The sequence below is a fragment of the Heterocephalus glaber genome, unplaced genomic scaffold (assembly GCF_053883595.1).
Source record: "Heterocephalus glaber isolate CG9 unplaced genomic scaffold, H.glaber_assembly_v1.0 deba00001666, whole genome shotgun sequence".
Classification (NCBI taxonomy): domain Eukaryota; kingdom Metazoa; phylum Chordata; class Mammalia; order Rodentia; family Bathyergidae; genus Heterocephalus; species Heterocephalus glaber.
The window spans coordinates 12,963,833-12,978,053 of record NW_028258406.1 but is presented as its reverse complement, the minus strand read 5'-3'; the positions used below and the strand labels follow the sequence as shown (position 1 = coordinate 12,978,053).

The window sequence follows — 14,221 nt, the reverse complement described above, 5'->3', positions numbered from 1 at the left end:
CTGCAGCATTTAATAACAGAGGTCATGGACATAGTCTCCTGTCCACAAGTGGTTAATGATAAAATCATTTATGTGACTTTTGTATTTAAAAGCATCCATTCAGATATAACAAATTATATGTATGCTTGCATCATCTGGTAAGCATTGCCAGTTGCATCTCTCTGTTTTCTTATTTGATTATAATTACTCCAGAATCTTGCTGGACCAATTGCTCAGACAGGGGCAATGGTTAGTAGGGCATGGTGGTACACACCTGTATTCTCAGCACTCTGGGATGCTGAGTAGAAGGATCACAAGTTCAAGCCTAGCCACGGCAGCTTATTCATGTAGACTCTGTCTCAAAATTTAAAAATACATATATTAAAAAAGATCTGGGGGCATAGCTCAGTGGCAAAGCCCTGGTTCAATGTCCAGAACCATACACACAAACACACACAAAGGAGGGGGCAGGTAGTTTTCTGATTAGTTATCTGTACCTCAGTATCCTGAAAACCTCATTGCAGAGTATTTTAAGGTTTGCAAATAACCAGTAGAGAACTTCCTAGAATTCACTTTTTAGTTATTTATCAGATTTTTTTCTTTTTTCATATGAATCAGTTGCAATAAACAGAGGATTATATGATACATTACATTTTATGTGCTTTACACCCAAGATCTTGCTCTGGACTACTCTGAATTCTCCTTATATCTCCACTTACAGTTACCTTTTTACTTGTTTCATTTAATGGAAGTGGGAAAGCAAGGAGAATGGTTGAGTGACAACCTCTCATTAAAATCAACAGCAAAAAATTAAGACTATTTTGGAGAGAGAAATTAGGAGCATTTTCTGATGGGAAATTAAAAAGAAAGGGAAGATAAAGTTACATGCTTTAATATCGAAGCTTCATTTGTTTATTCACAGCATAAACTTATTTATGTATTAAAGCATTGCGATTTAACCTTGTTTTGTGTGCTTCCCTCTGCTAATTCATTTGGGCAGCCCCAGTGTGGGGATTAGGAGCATGGGCTTTGATAAGTGAACTTAGGTTCAAGTTCTGAATTTGCTGTTTCTGTCTTTGCTATCTGAATGAGATACACAGCCACTTTATGTCTCAGTTTCACTATTACTTAAGATAATACCAACCTCAAAGTAAATATCCAGTAAATGTTGAAAGCTGATAGCCTTGACTTTATTTAACAAACTTTTATTGACCAAATATTATGCTGTCACCCTTAAATTGTGTGTTTGAGCCTTGAAAAAACACACTGATTTAAAACACCTACTCACCTATAACCAAAATATGCTAGTAAAAATCTTTGGCAGTATCTTTAAATCAGTGATCCTGAGGAACTCTCACGCTGTCAGACAAAGCTGAGTTCTTGATGGTTCTAGTATTTAGTAATTCACATTGGATTTTCCAGTTATTTTTACCTGGTGATTTTATCTTATCTTTGTTACAGATTTAAAGAGAAAAAAAGCTTATCCGTATTTATAGTCCAAGGCAATCCTTTACCTTCCCATTTAATATTTTACTTGTTTATAAATATCTTTTACTAACATCCCATCAAGATAGCTATAATATAATGGCATAGTTTTTAACTTGGTTTTATCCAATTGTGGATGATAGGCTCTGGCTTATGTAGTAATACAGTATAAGGTTCATTTCTTTCAGATACTTGTCTAAAACCATACATGATGCAGGCTTTCAGTTTGATGCTTTTTGAAGGAAATAAAAAGATATGAAAATGAACCCATAATGTAGAATTTTACTATACAGTTAGCTTTAACATAATTTATATACAAATTCAGTTTGCCTTAACACATTTGTGGCCTACTTTATGTGGAGTAGTGTAGAGACTCAAAGATGAGCAATAATAGCAAATAGTTGTATAGTGTTCACTGCATAATAGTGTATTATACACACTAACTCAGTCTTCCCACCCCTGTAAGAGAAGATCCCTAGCTGTGGATAATTAATTTAAAACATAGGAGCAAATAACTATTCAAAGAAGAAGCTTACTGAGCTTACTGACTAATGGATGCAGTAATTACACAGTAAATCTTTATGTGTACTCTAAAGGAAAGCCAGAAAACCTTTTCTAAGAAATGATGTTTGAGCTATTACCTACAGGAAAATGAGAAGATGTATGGAAATGAACAAGGAAAATGTACACGTGTTTCTGATGCTATATATGTCATTTCAACACCAACTATGTGGCACTGGGATCAATTGTCCTATACTTCCATCCAATTCTGACACTACCAAGAGTTAATTCAGACCTCTCAAATTAAAGCTCAGTCCCACAAGACTGCTCCCAATCCAGACTTCAGAATCCACTACAGATGGGCTCCCCACCCACTGCAATCCACTCAGAAGACTATAAATTTGGGGGTTTCCCACTTCTTCCCTCCCCTAAATTTGATAATTCACTAGAACAAATCACAGAGCTCACAGAAACCTCTATCCTTACAGTTAGTTTTTATGATAAAGGATGCAGTTGGGGAACAGACAAGTAGAAGAGATACACAGGATAAGAATTGTAGGGCAAAGTGAGGGGCAATGTGCAGAGAGCTGCTGTGCTTGACCTGTTCACCACCTGTGGTGGTTCAAGAGGTTTTATAGAGCCTCATTATCATTGGCCATTGGTGATTGAACTCTAGTTCCGCTCTCCTAAATAAAAATTAAGGTGGAACTGAAAGTTTTAAACTTTTAATCACATAGTTGGTTTTCTTGGTAACCAGACCCCATCTTAAGCTTTCTAGGGACCCTCACCATGAGAAATCATTAACATACAAAAGATATCTTACTGTGACAGGCCAGAGACAATGACCAAATATTTATTTTTTAATAGAACTTTAAATGGCTCTGTGGCAGCCAAAGAAACTGTCACTTTGATCTCCAAAAAAAGAACTTACTCTGAGGAGCATGGTCAGCTAACAGCCCCAGCTGCCACCTTTTGCATCTGTCATACCCTTTGCTGCAGGGCCTGCTTATGCTACACTCTTCCCAGCCAGTGTCTGAGCATTCCAGATAGTAGTGCCACCCTGTTTCCAGCTCATTTGGGACTCCTCTTTTGGGCACCTTTTGCCAGAAGATGCCCCATCAACCCATCCAAGATTTTCTGAAAAGTGTGTAGCAGTTGGAGATTTCCTACTCCCTCCTCCTTCCTTCTGTTCTTTCCTAGGTATCAGACCTCCTCTTGTTCTTGAGATGTTCTTGCCAACTCCTGCTCCCTTTCCTTTGTCATTCACAGGCACTCCTCCTAGGACATCTCATCTTTGTCATACTCCCCATGCATAGTCCAGAAACCCACTCATTCTTATTTCTTCCTTTGGGACCCAGGGGACATCCCCTAATTCCTTAAATGCAACTTCAGTACTTCTCACCACTTTATTTTGCTCAGGGGAAGGAAATAACTCCTATGACACTTTTTCTTCCCCTCATTCCCAAACTCTTAAGGGAGATAAGGGAAGAGAGAATAATGGACAGATTAGTAGAGCACTTATTGATGGTCAACCCCCAATTTCTCTCCATTTTTCCTTTTAAAAAGTGTAGTGATTATTTTATTTTATTTTATTTTATTTTATTTTTGGTGTTGTTGAGACAGAGTCTCGCTCTGTATATAGTTCAGGCTGACCTTGAACTCACTCTGTAGCCCAGGCAGACCTCAAACTTACTATGGTCTCCTGTCTCAGCTTCCCAAATGCTGAGATTACAAGCATGTTCCATGATGCCTGGTAATTGCGCTGGAGTTTTGCAAAGCATTTTGTATAAGATGAAATATAATGTGAGGTATGACAATATAGTTATTAAATTTTAATCAATTTTTAAATATGACTTTAGTATATGTATATTCTGAAATTTTGAAGTATGGTATCTTCGGCCAAAGAACTTTTTTTCTTCTCAGTGATGAGGATTGAACCCAGGGCCTTTGCAGTGAGCTACATCTTCAGCCCTTTTACATTTATATTTTTAAAAATAATGAATTTACATATATTGGAAATGAGACACAATCTGTTATTCAAAAAGCTACAGAATGTCTCATTTAGAGAATGCCTAACAAAATATACCTCTTAAAAATTCAGTACTCTAGAATACTTTTTTACAATTGTTTCCATTTGAGAATCAGAATGAAAAAGTGGGTAATAATCATAGACACAACTTTACACAATAATCTGGATAATATGCAAGAAGCATCATGATGTTTTGGGGGTATTTCTTCATGAGTAACCACACATTACAGGAGAGACCAAAGTTCAGAAGTGCACAGCCCAAGGGCCCTCCAACAGAGGAGCTGCCCCCTGGAATCTTCTTTCCCTCAGTGAAAGGTACAGGAGGTAGACTAGGGTTCTCAGCTTCACCAGGAAGTATGCAGCCAGCTGTGTACCCAGTCTGCCAACTGATCAACTATCAAACGAGTTGCTCCTCTTTGCAAGAGGTGCACCTTTAGAAGGTCCCCCAAAATTTCTGATTATATTGTTTAACCAGCTAGTTGAAGTGGTTTCTGTCTTACTTCTCTTAGATTTTTTCGTAGGTAGCTGCTTGAAAGGTAATTGCTATTTCTCTGATTTCCACTGCTTTATCTGGGGCTTTGGCTTCTTGGGAAGGAAGGACTTCACTTTGCCTTTGTCTCATAACCTAATTGTCTCATAGCCTCAGTGAGAAGGGAGCACCAGGACCTTTATTCTCTTCTTTCCCCTGGGCAGCTCCATATGCTCTACTTTGGCCATGGTATGGAACCCTGTCCTTGAGGTGGAGCCCACCTTCCCCTTCTGAACTGGGGCAGGGCCGCCTGGGTGGAGGGAGCTTGCTTTGATCATGTCTGTAGTTTTAAACTGTCTTCTGTTGCTTCTCTTTTCCAGCCTCTTTCTGCTCCCTTTTTTTTCCTTTCCCTTTTCTGCTACTTTTGAGGCTCACTGGCTGCAGGCTTTAATCTCAGTTTCTGCAGGCTGCACTGATCCTCAATTCCTTCACTTTATGTTTTCTTTGATCTTCCAAAGAAAACTCCACTATTGGTCTCTTCTGAGGCCAAAAGATTTCTGGATTGTTGATATGGCAGAGGGCTCCTAGGGTATGCTTATGCTCCTGGAACTCTGCAAAGATGTAGACAAGAGTCTGACCCTTATTTTCCTCATGTCACTCTACGCTCCCTGATGCACATCCCCTTCTCCCTTCTAGTGCATTCAGCAGTATCTTCCTGAGCTGTTTGTCATCCATAGCCTTTGGGAGATTGTGCAGGCACAACCTGTACTGGGAGGCAAAGATATTCTGGTCCTTGAGTTGCTGATGCTTCAGTAGCTCAGACTGTTCTTGTTTGGCCATACCAGCAGCACTCACACTCACAGCAATTCATTCCAGCATGAATCAAGCCTTCTTGGGCCAGATAGAAGTTCCAGGTTCTTGTTAGCTTCCTTACCTTCATTGTCTGAAGTTTTGCAGCCTCAGCATGGGTCATGGCCAAGGTAACCTCGAGCTGTCAGTCATCTACTTTAAGTCCATCACCCTCGGTCTCCGGAGAAGCAGCTGTGAGGCATTTCTGAATGGGTTCTTGAGTCATGAACTGGGCAAATGCACAACCTTTAGAGTGTTCTGGGTCCAGAGACACAACAGTGTGGACATATATCCAAACTGCTGGAGGAAACCCCCAAGTTCTTCCTCCTCTGAGCCAAAGGACAGGTTTGAGTTTTCCTTTCATTCACATCAGAAGGTAATTTCCTCTTGTTCTTTGAGACTTGTATATCTTCATCCTATTTTCCTTCAGTGGTACTAGCTGTCCCTTGTCACCACCAGTGCTACCTCTTTCCTCCAGGTCACTGTCCTCTTCTGAATGGTTTTGATCCCTGCTTTTTTTTTTTTCATGCTTCAAATATAAAATATTTATTACACAAAAAAGGAATAACTGACAAACTACCTATTTGTTGAACTTAGAAAAAGTACTAAATTATTTCAAAACACTTTTTTTCCCCATTAAGTTTATTGGTACATTTTAGGTATAAAATACAGTTACATTCATCATTGGGATCTTGTACCATTACATGAGTATCTTGGTTCTTATTTTTTTCCCCTTCCCCTGCCCTCCCTTCACGCCCCCACCTTCCCTATTTGCAAAGATTTTGTTTCCATTTTTTTCCTTTTCTCATATTTTTTCTTTTCCCTTTTTTCCTTTCCCCTACCCCTTCCACTTCAGCTACTCTTTTAGAACTTTTATTTCTATTACACAATATCAATTATACATTTTTTAATTACAATATCAAAATTTAGAGGACATTACCATAGATTTTACAGAATTTAAAAGGATATAGAAAGCATATTACAAAAATCTTTCTTGAAATAAACTTGACAACTTCTAAGAAATACCTTGGAAGACAAATTAATGAAACTAACTCTGGAGGAAATATAAAATTTGAATAGCACCTATTAAAGAAAGTATATTCCTAGCTTGAAAACCTACCTATATGACAACAACAGGCTCATATACATTTTAACTGATGAATTATATCAAACATTTAAAGCAGAAAAAAGAAGGAACATGTCTCCCCTCATTTTAGGAAATCAACATTGTGCTAATCCTAAAACTGGATAAAGATAATAGAAGAAAAAACTATGAACATAGATAAAAATTTGTTTAACAAAACAAACTATTAGAAGTCAGATCTGGCAGTATGTAGAAAGTGGTTTTATTATAGGGATGGCAGTGTTGGTTCAGCATTGGAAGAGCCACCCCCATAAGTCATCATTTTAACAGAGGAAAGGAAAAAGCCATATGATCCTGTCAGTAGTTGCAGAAAAAGTATTGGACTAAATTCTACAGCTGTTCATGGTAAAAGCTATCAGGAGACTAGAAGTAGAACAGAAACTTCTCAACAGATAAGACATGTACTCCATACTTCCAGCAAAAATGCCTTATATGAATGGAAAAGATAGAATGCTTTCTCCCTAAGGTGGGGAACAAGGGCAGATATGCATACTCTTCATCTGTCCATTAAACTTTGAAACATAGGCCCAAACCAAAATAGTCTGACAATAAAAAGAAACAATTAGCATAGGATTGACAAGGTAGAAGTAAAGTCTTTATATGTACATGAAATGATCATCTACAGAGAAAAATTCTAAGAAATCTCTAGGAGCCCCTAGAACTTGTATTTGAATTTAGCAGGATTAGAAAACACAAGGTATATATAAAAATTCAGGTCTGTGTATACTTGCTATAAATGAAAAATTGGATATTGAAATTTAAAAGGTGTACAAAGGACCTAGAAAAGTAAAAGGAAAAGAAAAAAGAAAACAGTGTTGGAAGACATTTATTACCTAATTTTAAGACTTCCTCTAAAGCTACAGTAATCAAGGCAGTGTTGGTGTGAGGAAAGACATATGGATCATTGGAATAAAACAGAGAATCTAGAAATAGAACCACACATATATGGTCCACTGAGTTTTGAAAGATTATTTAACATTAATATTTTATAGAACATAAACTCAAGAGTAGAGGAAAAGATAGTATTTTCAGCAAATGGATGTATGTAAAAAATTAACCTCAACCCTTTATTTCCATACATAAAAATAACTTCAAAGGATCTATGGACCTAAATATGAAAGATTAAAACTATAAAACTTTAAGAAGAAATTATAAGGGAAATTGTTCATGAATTTAGGGTAGGCAAGAATTTCCTAGGATACAAAAAACATGATGTATAAAAGAAAAGATTGATAAATGAGAGTCCATCAAACTTCAGAACTTTAAATGACATTGTTAAGAAAATGAAAAGTACTCCTTAGACCATATTTATAATACATATAACCTATGACCAGAATATACAAAGAACTCTTACAGCTCATTAATAGACAACCCAATTAAAAAGTAGACACAAGGAGATGATTAGCTAGTACAGCACAAGGAAAGGTGTGCGACATTAGTCAGAAAAATACTAATCAGTATAGTAACTAGATACTGACTTATCATTGTCATGACTTTTTCTTTTTTGTTGGATTCTCCCTCTTTGCATTTAATTTCTTGTCGCACCCGACAGATTATTTTTGCTGGGATTCCTGGGGTTGTGATCCTCATTGTCTTTTCCTAGGATATTGTCTAAAATTTTTTGAAGTGCTGGTTTAGTATTCATGAAGTTCCTAAGGTACTCTTTGTCATGAAAGTATCTTATTTCTCCATCAATTTTGAAAGATAGTTTTGCAGGGTACATCAATCTGGATTGGAGGCTGTTTTCCTTGAGGGCTTGAAATACATCACTCCAAGCTCTTCTTGCCTTGAGGGTTTGCATTGAGAAGTCTGCTGTAATTCTGATGGGCTTTCCTTTGTATGTGATTTGTTTCTTTTCTCACACTGCTTGTAGAATTTTGTTCTTCTGTTGGGTTTCTATTAACTATTATATGCCTATGTGTAGATTTTTTTGATCACGGCTAGTTGGAGTCCTATATGCCTCACTTATCTGTATGTCAAGTTCTCTTCCCTGCTTGGGAAGTTTTCTGCCATCACTTCTGTGAACAGTTTTTTTTATGTCATCTGCACTCTCTCCTGTTTCTTCATTGACTCCAATCATTCTTATGTTATTCTTCTTTGCATGGTCTAGCAGCTGCTGGATTGATTTCTTGTGGTCCCTTACAATTTTGAAGCAATTTTTCTTTTCCTGGTCACTAATTGTAATCTTATCTTCTATATCTGAAGTTCTGTCCTCACATTGGCTCATTCTGCTGCATAGACTTTCAATGGCATTTTTAATCTCCTGGATATCTATTTGTATCTGTTTTATGGATCCTAATTTGTGGGGATTCCATCATGTTCCTCAGCTCCTCTATTTTTTTTTTAAATCTGTGTCCTCTCTAGATTTATTAATCGTGTCTTGCACTATGGGCACAATCTCTGCTGTTACCTGAGAGATTATTTCTGATTTCATTTTTTCCAGATCCTCTTTTGTTGCCAGTTCAGGGAGTCCCAGTGATTGAGTATCAGATTGTTCCATCTCATTTCCCTTTGGGGTTACTTTAGGTGATCTGGAAGTCTGGTTTACCTGTCTTCTCATTTCAAGGGGGAGGTGGTGGTGGTGGTGGTGGTGGTGATGGTGGTGGTGGTGGTAGTGGTGGTGCTGTGGTGGTGGTGGTGGTGGTGCTGCTGCTACTGCTGACGCCCACATGGCTCACCTCCTCTGTGCTGGGGCAGGGGGCAGTACAGCGGCCTGGATGCCTTCTACTGGACACCTTTCATATCTCTTAAAAGACATATTTTTGTCATTTAAGCTAATTTACTTCCAAGGTACAAAAGTTACAAAATTTTGGTTTAAAAATGCCTCTGTATGACTCCCTCAATTTATTTTGCTATGCCATGACAAAAACAAAGTATGTTTGAAATGTTTTGTGTATTTAGATGGATGTTTGTAACATAAATTTATATAAATAACTTTTATATCAGTAATAGGCCAACATATACATACCCTAAGCATCCTTTTAGTAGAAACAAGAACCATTAATGATCCAGAATGAAACTTACAGTACCTTTCAATTTACATACAGCACAATAAGCGATCTGACTAGGCTAGTGATATTCAAAGAATATGGTAAGTCACATTATCCTGGTATTACTGAATATGCTAATAATATTCCCTGTCTCCAGGTTGGAATAGCCCCATGTGGGATATATAGAAGTGGTCCAGAGACTGTTGGTCCTATGTTTTTGGTTTGTTCTTCCCAACCTTTGATAGGTTTGTAAAGCCTAGAAGGATCTCTATTAACATTATTTTCAATCTTTTCCTTTAATTTTGCTAGTCTTAGTTGTTTTTTGCCTTTTCCTCTTCCTTTGCTTGCCTATCTAGAATTTTTTTTATGTACATCTCTTTCTTGAAACCTGGACATTTCATCAGCAACAGTTTTCCTTTTTTCTGCCTTTTCTCTTATCTCTTTTTCAAGCCTCAAAAATTCTGCTTGTTCTTTCTTCTGCTGGGTGTAACTTTCTAATAGTAATTTTAGTTTAAGCTGGTGTTAGCACTCTTTCTACTGCTTTTCTCTTTCACTTCCTCTTCTTTTAATTTAGAACCATATTTCATTGACAGTTGTATACTTCTGTTTTTTCCAAGCTTCAACTGCCCAACTTTTGTTTCTTTCTTCCTCTTTTTGGTTTTGATTACCTTCTAGTTTATTATGAAAAAGCACAGGAATATTGTTTGCCTTCTCTTTTAACTTGAAAATTTCTTGCTTTTTTTGCTGCTTTTTAGTTTTCCAATTCTGAATAGATGTTTTTCTTTCTTCTAGAGCCAGAAATTTCTGATAACATTTCTCATGCTGTTGAACTTCATCCTGTGTTCTTCATGGGAGGTGTTCTAGAACTTCTATCATGTTTATTTTTATTTTACAAAGTTCTGGTAGTCATAATTATCCCAGCCCCCTGTCGCCCTCCTGTTTGCTGCAGGAATTTTTCAAAATCTGCCATTGCTTCTGGAAGAGTATTTGGTGTCATTTTGTGTACAGGAACTTTACTTGAGATTGCTCTGAATGCTTTCTCTGTTTCCAAATTACCCAAAGCCCATGTGTCAGTTTTTCTTGATATGGCACTCCATTCATTATTTGTTATTTTCTCTTCTTTAATAAGCTCATCGAATATCAGTCTTTGTTCTTTAAAAGTGTCAATTGCATTTTCAATTTCTTCCATCATTTCTCTGAACTTTTCAACAAAATCAGGTATAGGCTTCACATCTTTTAACTCGTGCTGAAGTTTCTTTACATTTTTATGTATTTTGGCTAATTGTTGCTGGATTTGTACTCTTTCCATTTTCCTGCTGTTAATCAATTTATTTTCCAATTCTTCCAGCATACTATGCTCAATTCTGAAGTCATTTTCTTGGTTGTAGAAATGATTGTGTTTATCTTTCTCTATAATACAACTTGATTTTAAAATTTTTCTGCTGTATGTATGAATTCTGCTTTCTTGGTTCGACTGACTTTCTGCTTCCAGTTTTGAAGTTGAAAAGGATGAATTCCACCTAAAGTACTAAGAACAGCTATCATTCTGTTGCAGGGCTGCGCCACTCCCACACTGGTCCCCGAAGCTTGCCCTTGTCACTACCCCGCGACCAACTGTGGTGGCCTCTGCCACCACCACGACCTTGGTCAGGGCGGCCATGTTTCCTCACCAAATTGCTGGGGGCGCAGAGCCCAGGCAGGTCTGGGGGTTCACGCCTGAGGAACTACCCCAGGTGTCCAGGTCTTGGCAAATGGATCTTTGATGTGCGGCCTGCAGGGGTGCAGGGCAGGGTGAGGCGAGCACTCCCTGCTTTCTATAAGGGGCTGCTCTCCTGATGTGCTTGATCACCTTTTATTGTTCTCCTCTTCATCTTCACCATCATCATCCCAATCAACCTCAGCAGCAGCAGCATCTTCCTCTTCCACTCTGCCATTCTTTTTAACTGACTCCTGATGTTTAGGTTCCAAGCACATCTCACCTGGGGCAGAAACAGACTGTGTATCATTGAGCTTATCCTTTGCCAAAGTCCAATCCATGGCCACAGTCCACCCTTTTATGTCTTTAATGTTCGTGCCTTTGTGAGCTTTTCCTTTTTCTAGGAGAGTTTTGAATTGAACAAAAGCAAAACCACAAACCTTTCCATCTTGAAGCTCAGGTACCAATCTGGCTTTCTTATCTGCCATTTTGGCTTTCTTAGTCTTCAGCTCCTTCTTTGGAGACTCTGAATTTTCATTTTTCCTCTTTTCCTTGCACTTGTTCCTCAGTTGTTTCTTGGCAACAGTGATGCTGATCTTATAAGCTTCAAAGGTAGTAATCTTGAGGGCCCTCTGAACTTCTTCCAGCATGGAGAAAGTGACATAGCCAAAGCCGCCACATGCCTTACTCCCTAACTGGGCAGCTCTTCTTGATGCTCGTTGTAGGCTGACAGTGGGAGGTGGCTCCCAAACAGGGTCAGGCCAGCCATGAGACTGGGAAACTGAGGTGGTTGAGGCTATGAGGCTGACATATGTGACTCTACATTTCTAAAATTGGAGACAAGGTCTTGCTAAGTTAGTAAGTTATTGACTGTTCTTGAACTTGCAATCCTCCTGCCTCAGCCCCCCACTCTGCTAGGATTACAGGGATGTGCCGCCATAGCTAGTGACAGAACTTAAGTCATTCTTGATTCACTTTAGTTACATCCAGACTGGCTACATGAAATATTCTTAAGTATGTACACGTTTTTACAAAGTTATTAGAGCTTATAAGAACTGCTTCCAGTATTTCTTCCTCACTGCAGCATTCTGATTTCAATTTCCTCTCTCTGTATGATTAAGAGGAAATAAGCTTTTGCCTATAGATGCTAAATGGCATGAAAGTGCCAGGCTTATTACTCCTTCCTAGAGATGGAGAACTGGATAATGCTGAAGTTCCTTGTAGGGTTATGAAATAATACATCAGAAGAAAAGAACTGATTCTAATGAGTAATCTTCCTGATGGCTCAATATAGATGGTTACTCATTGGGGGACTTTTTAACTCAGTCCCTGGAGAAAGCTCATAAACATTCAGAAATTTTGTAAAGTAACAGATAATATTTAACTCTTAATGATAATGATATGGTTCAATGGGTAAGTGGTTCAACTCTTACCAGATTCTAATATCAAACTAATCAATGGAGCTCTGCCTATTTGACTTTTTTATGGTACAATGTAATGAAGCATTGAAATACTGTGGTAGCATAAGGTAAATTAGTTGTGACCTGGAATAGTTAAACTGAATATGCCTGAAAAAATAAAATAAAAACCAAAATAACAGTCAGTACTTTTCATGTCTCAAATGCTTAATTATGTGCTGGACTTTGTTAAGCACATCATGTGAACTATTTTCATCTTCAAAATAATCTCTTTGCCACTTTACAGATTGGAAGACTGAGTCTTGGAAGCTTAAATTACTTTCCAGGTTCTCATGAATTTTCCCAATCTTGGAACAGCATGCAAGCATGAGTCTATTCACCAAAGCTTGGATCCTGTCTGCTATGGCCTCAGAAAAGGGAGTGATTCTGCAGCAAGCTAATGTCTATCAACTGTTTCAGATTCACATCAGAAAAGAGAAATTCTGTAGACCAAGAGTGTTAGTAAATGTCACATTACTGTTTGTATATTTGTAGCTGTAGGGGAGAAAAGATTGCTTTCCTCACCTATACATAGATTCATCATCCCCATAACAAAAATGGTTAATAAAAGATAAGCATGCAAATTTATGTCGTGTAAGTTTTGTGTGACATGAGAGGCTTTAGGAATAAAAACCCAAGGAAACAGAGAAATCTTCATTGTATCCTTAGGTTTGATGAAGGGTGGACAGTATGATTGGTCAAAAGGAAGGAGTATAGTCTAGTGGTGATAAACTGGATGTGACAGTCACACTGGATTGTCAGCTTGATTGGCTTAAGATCCACCTAGGGGGCTCATAAAGCACATGTCTGGGTGGGTGTGTGGGTGGGGCATAAAGCGTGACCCCGGGTACTGTATATGGTCCTTAGCCCCTTTCTCTCTGCACTCTTCCTGGCCACCAAAAACTAAACAATATTGGTCCATCATTCCCTTGTAGGACTGAATGATGTGAAACTATGAGCCAAATTAAACCTCTTCAAGTTGTAAATGTGAGGTATTTTGTATTAGCAATAAGAAAACTGAATAATACACTGAAGAAACTCAGCAAGGCCCATTTGTTCAGATTCTTCTGTATGTCTCTGTAACTTCATTCCTTTTCTATGGTTACAGAGAGGATGGCTCTGAAATGAAGGTCATATGACCTACTTTAATGGAAGGTCAGAGAACTCTTTTCTGCCTCCACTATTTTCTGTAGTGCCAGGGTGCCATATTTTAGGGTAGTGTATCCTGAGCCCCATCACGACTTAAAAATGATTCGGATAGGAAAGTAGTTTGCAAGAGCCACATTTTGGTGGGGATCTTTTCTTCTCTGGTGCTTTTCGCAAATGATAGTTTGGTGGCCTCCTATTAGAGCACTTCTCCCATTTTCACTGTTTCTGAGCAACTATATAGTTACTTCCAGTGAGTTTTCAGACTTGACCATAGCCTACAGTGAACAATTTATTTGATACCATGACCCTAGTACATGTATGACTATATATGACAGTATAAATAACTGAAAAGAAATTCCACAAAACATGTCTCATCCTTAATGCATGTGCTACACTCTTGTATTTTCTATTCCTGTTCATTAAAAATAAATCCATTGAATTGATTTCATAACCCACTAGTGGGTTACCACCTA

At 38.0% G+C, this 14,221-nt stretch overlaps 1 protein-coding gene and 1 pseudogene across 1 annotated transcript in view; one reads left to right on the top strand and one right to left on the bottom strand.

Moving 5' to 3' along the window:
* The window catches only part of Epsti1 (epithelial stromal interaction 1), a 111,148-nt gene that overhangs the window by 1,201 nt on the left and 95,726 nt on the right, over positions 1-14,221 (top strand). The gene's annotated exons all lie outside the window — the stretch shown is intronic.
* On the bottom strand, positions 4,798-11,911 carry LOC110349001 (RNA-binding protein 28 pseudogene; annotated as a pseudogene).